Here is a 5,828-nt window from a genome sequence, read left to right as displayed (position 1 = left end):
TAATAATTTTTCTTTTACAGGTTGTTGATTTAATTTGTCCGCCAGTTCGTCTTTTTTAATTATGCCAACTGTCTGGAAGAAATTAACAATTTTCTCCCTATTTTTCTTAGAAGAAAACAGAAATATGTTATTTTTTATTTAATTTCAGAGAATCGAAACAAGATTATGCTTTTTTTGTTTGTTGCGGAAAATCGAAGTTAAAGTTGAAAATTACATATGAATTTAAATCTCTAGTCTTACTGCTTGACGTGTTACTCCTAAAACAGCAAAAACATCTAATAAGGAAAACATGATATAACACGGACCATTTGAAAAAGTTGCACATTTTAATTTTAACTTTAACAATAGCTTCCAATAAAAAAATGAATTTATGTAACTTAAAACATTTGTTGTACGAGAGACATGACTAAACCCGTTTCTCTCTACAAAAGGTCTAATCCCATTTACGAAATACCCGCTATACCTTTCCTTCAAGTGTTCCTGCATTTAAATTTTGTTTGCCACTAAAACGACGAGTAGGGTTAAGAGTGTTTCGACCGTACCTCTGTCTCTCTCTTTGCAGTAATTATGTTATGAGGGTGAAGCAGCCTTTATTAATATAAGCGAAATATCCTTGTTGGGATAATGGCAAGGGTTATAACAGTTTTCATCATTATTTTGGAATATGTCATGGTCGAAGGCCTTCGAGAAATCGGGATATACACAGCTGTCTTTTCAGGTTGTTTATATTATTGTACTAAGAAATTTAAATGCAAAAATTGTCATAACTAGAGGAATTGGGTCTGACATTGAATCTATGGCGATTTTTTTCTGGTTTTTGGTACGTGAAATTTTTAATTGTCACTCATTGGCGTCGTTATGGTTTTTCCTAATTTTCTGACACTTACAGGCATAAAAGCCCTTGATGAAGGGGTTGTCTCAGAATGTCCAGGAATGTCCAGGAATATTCAAACGCTTGACACTCGTCATCCCAAAACACTTCAGAACATTCATCGAATACTCACATAAGAACATGAATCTGATGCTATTCAATCACTTGCTTGCAGCTTAGAATATTATAAAGAAACTCTTTGACATATTCTACATATAAAAGTTGCCCTGGTGAGTTCTTTGTAAGAATTACCAAACTTGTAGAAGGTTTTTTTGTTATTTTAAGCCATTAACAAATGTCATGGTTATCAAGTGTATGTGTGCCCCAGGAACTGGTTAAGGATTTTTTTATATTTTAGGGTAAGTAGGTCCTTTGTTTTCTGCTGATTTAAAGATGACTGAAACAAATAAGTATAATAAAAAAACTAATATAAATTCAAAAAAAACGTTTATATATTTTAAATATAAACATTTGAAAATGTATTGATGGTATATTTACATAAAGCATTCCTAGGATGTCTATTTTGAGGCCATGTGACAGAATATTCTTAAAATTATATTAAAATATAATTTCTAAAATATATTTCTTATAGAATGTTGGGATATATCATCAGGAACTCGCAAAATTTTAATAATGTTCTTAGTCTAAAAATCCTGTACTTTTCTTATGTCAGATCAATATTGGAATATGCATCCCAAGTTTGGTCACCATATTATACAAATCATATTCATGAACTTGAAAATATTCAACGAAAATTTCTCAAATATCTTTGGTACAAGAGTGACGGAGTGTACCCAGAAATTGGTTTCCCACATCAGCGTTTATTGGAAAGATTTTCGTTTGCTTTGCTGGAGGATCGGCGAAAATCCGCTGATTTGCAATTTTTATTTAAGTTGGTAAATAATATTATTGATTCACCAGATCTATTGCAGCAACTAAATTTTCATGTGCCTCGCATATCAGCAAGGAATACATCAACTTTTTACCTATCAAGACCTAGAACCAACATTTGTAAATTTTCTCCTCTGCGCAGAGCATGTAACATACATGACTCTGTTCTGGATCAGTGTGACATCTTTAATTGCAGTTTGTCGGAAATTAAAAGGGTACACTTTTCCTAGATGTTTTACCTTTAATTTACTTTGTCTATATTTCTTTTAATACCATTTGCTTGTAATTATTGATAATATTGTATTCTTTTTGATTTTCTTAAGATACCTATGTTTTGTAATTTATTGTTGTAATTTTCCCACTCATTAATTGGAATTTATTCTGTGGAGTGGTGTAAATAAATAAATAAATAAATAAATAAATAAATAAATAAATAAATATACAGGGTGACCACGGTAACTTTGGCAAAAATTGTAGGGTAGGTAGGGACGCCATAGGCAAGTATTTTGAGCATAGGAATCCATGTCCGGAAAAACCCCCATTCGGAGATGGGACTGAATACCATGTATAGTTTATCAAATGTCAGGTTGACTTTGAAATCGCCTATTTGGCGGTTAAGGAAGTAATCACGATTTATAGCCGCACAGACCGCACTAGTCGGATCAAATGTTGTGAATGGAGCGGTTGTTTTAAAATTGAAATTTTTGCGCCTTAAAAGTTATTAAACTTATAAAAGTTAGCGCGCTTTAAAGTTACCGTGGTCACCCTGTACATCTATATGTATAAAAACATATCGGACATCTCGTTTAAAACTAGAAAATCAAAGTCATTTTCGGTTAATTCGGAAATGAAAAAAAAATAAGTGAAAAAGACAGAAAACTAGCACACTATACCTACATGCCAAATTTCACTCCTTTTGTTTAAGAAACAACAAAGTTATCGAGTATCATCCTCAATTTCTAATATTTATATTAAAATATAATTTAATATAAACGTATGCTAAATTAAATTAAAACCGCTAAAAAAAGGAAAAAAAAAAAGAATGTTTCCGCCCGGGTTCGAACCGGGGACCTTGTGCGTGTGAAGCACACGTGATAACCACTACACTACGGAAACTCATGGTTGAATTATTAAATGGGAGGAAGTAATGCGTAAGTAAATAAAACAGGGGATGTTTAACATTAAATTCATTTTATTGTTAATATTTAAATAATAATTATACAAATTTTAATGTCAAATATTAAGCTAATTATCAGTCAAAGGGTTTTAAGTTAGTCATACATAGTCAATTTAATTTTTGACGTAAAAATGACGGTTTTCGATTGGACGCCATTTTGGAAAAAAAACACGTGAAAAACAAAATGACGGAAATTCAAAATTTCCATATGTAGAAATATACAAATACACAAATTACAACTTATAAATCCATAATTTAAAATACATAAATTAATACGTCTCGCCATAATCGAGTCACGTCATAAGTTCTACTTGTCAACCTAACAAAATGTAATAACTGTCAACACATATGACGTTATATCTAAAGGCGCGAAATTCAATTTTTAGAATTAAATATTACACATAAAAGAAAAAAATAATTAATTAACTTAACTATTAACAGTTCTACGCTGAGACAAAAATAAACGTGAAATCAAATTTATCCTATGCGGTCCAGGAATTTCAAACATTTTTTATATATTTTGAAATTACTTATATCTTCCAGGGATTTTGGGGAATTTGAAGCCTTATTTCAGGCTTTTGCAGCTTCCTCCCAAGCATTTGAAGCAATTTTTTATTTCAATTCCAGGCTTTACAAGCTTCCTTCAAAGGATTTGAAGCCATTTATCTTCTATTATTGGAATACTTGACATTTTATATATTGATATCTTCCAGGCATTTGAGATAATAATTATGAACCTCATTTCAGGTTTTTGAAGCTCCTTCCGAAGTATCTGAAGTCATTGTTTGTGACTCTTTGTAACCCTTGGGAATTTCTCCTCATTCCAGAAATTCGAAGTCAATTTTTCCAGGCTTTTGGATTAATTTCCTAGTTTATTCCAGGTCTTTGAAGTCACTTTAAATGCCTTCTAGGTTTGAAAAATGACTTTGAGCTACTGGAAAACCTGATTTCATGCAATCGGTAAAAACCACGAAAATTAAAAAAATCTATTTAATTTTCTGATACGACGTTTCGTATTTTAGTTCCCGCGCGTATTGTCTCTCTCTTTCGCATGGAGGTCTTATGAAAAGTACTTATGGGATAGTAATTAAAAATCTCAGAAGCGAATCGACAGAATAATCAAGTGATAGTGAACACTTTTCATAATAAACCGAAAATGTTCCCTAATAATCCGACGCCACCTCGAACGCTTTAAATTTGGTAAATAAAACTTTCGAGGAAAATCAAAATGCTCTCAATATGATGATTGCGATCTCCCCCTTTTAGTTGCGAACTCGATAAATCCATACGTGAAACTCCCAATATGCGGGCGAAAAACTAAAGCACTGAGCAAACGATCCGTGGGAGAAAACAAAGAAAAATACCTTAAAGAATTCCGCTGAGTTATCCATCGGGTATGCGAGACTTATTTAAAAAAAAAAAGAGTTTGTTTAGGATCAAGAAGAAGTTTTTTTTCGTGACAGAATAAGAAAAATACTTGGCACTTTTGGGAAATTGTAAGCACTTTGGCAACGATGCATGCAAGTTTTATTAAACATTAATTTGAAACAGTGTAACCAATATTGAAAAATCTGCTCGCTCTTTCTTTTTCTGCGTGTGTCTCTACGATTACTTTAACTTCCTCTTACTCTTTGAACTTCCCTTTTACCGTGTCTATGTCAACGTCACATTCATTGGATCCTCCGGTTTATTTATTTTTTAATAAATTAATTACAGACTACGGTCCTGGCTTGCCGCTTATATAAATTATGATGCGACAGAACCGTACTTGACGCTACTAATGGGTTGTATTAAAAAAAATGTTTCTGATAATTGTCTTTACCTTTTATGGCTGACTTATTTTCCCTGAATTTCTTCCGGTCATTAAAAACAATACGGTGATAAAGCATAGAAAATCAGCGTAACAAGCTTTATTATATGCTTACTCCATATCTAATGGAAATCTGTTGTATTGAATATTATGACTTCAACACAATAAGGAACAAACAAATTACCTCCCTCTATGAAGGGACATAATCTGAGTGAAATAATCTCGTCAGGTGATTAATTAAACACGTATTAGAAATAATAGAAGTACACGCTAAACCGTGATTTTGAATCAATGGTAGTTTTGGTCACATCAGTTTATAATAATGGTTCATTAAGGGTTACGTAAATAGAAGTTGTTCGAATTAAGCTTTTTGTATTGAAAAAAATCACCATTACTATTTTATTTAAGGGAAGTAGAATTGTTTTTTTTTAATGAACCCTCAGTTGAAGGGGGAGTTTTTTGGGTCTAAAAGAAAGATTAAAAAAACTAAAACATTCCAATGAAACTGCATCAGAAAGTCTGATATTTATCAGACACAACCCAGAATTCCAAGGGTAAATTGTGGGAAAATTTATGACAAGACAGGATATAATAAAAAGAAATTTATTATTAAATGGTCGTGAAACAGTAAAAAAACTGGTTTTTAAAGGTGGTTTCCTGGATAAAATCAGGGTAAACATAAAGTGACGATGATCTCATCCGAATAAAGTCGAGTTTTCTTATTTTTTACGTAAAATCATCAAACCGATCCGTCCCGATTTATTTTACAGATAATAAAGATAAAATAACGGGAAACGTCTTCATTTTTCAACCCGTCAAAAACGTAAAATATTTTTTGATATATCCGCCAAAAAATAAAGTTTTATTCTCAGATTTGACGACAACAAAAGCCCTCAGATTGATGGATAACGAAATTCGTCCGTGGGGGGTGGAAGGGCCATTTTGGCCCGTGGTCGGAATGCAAAGTTTTCCCTTTTAGACGATTTCGTTTTTATTCGCTTTTTATAAATATCCAGTCGGACCGTTTTCTACGTTTGTCGCAGAACGCAATGCTTATCATTTGGTACTTTTACAATAAT

At 32.2% G+C, this 5,828-nt stretch overlaps 1 non-coding gene across 1 annotated transcript; it reads right to left on the bottom strand.

The window, feature by feature from the left end:
- Nucleotides 1–2,805: 2,805 nt before the first annotated feature.
- Trnav-cac (transfer RNA valine (anticodon CAC)) lies at nt 2,806–2,878 on the bottom strand. The gene has a single exon. It is a non-coding gene; the product is annotated as a tRNA-Val (tRNA).
- Nucleotides 2,879–5,828: the final 2,950 nt, after the last annotated feature.

The sequence above is a fragment of the Anthonomus grandis genome, chromosome 14 (assembly GCF_022605725.1).
Source record: "Anthonomus grandis grandis chromosome 14, icAntGran1.3, whole genome shotgun sequence".
Classification (NCBI taxonomy): domain Eukaryota; kingdom Metazoa; phylum Arthropoda; class Insecta; order Coleoptera; family Curculionidae; genus Anthonomus; species Anthonomus grandis.
Note: the sequence above shows the minus strand (reverse complement) of the source record. Positions and strands in the feature narration are given on the sequence as shown.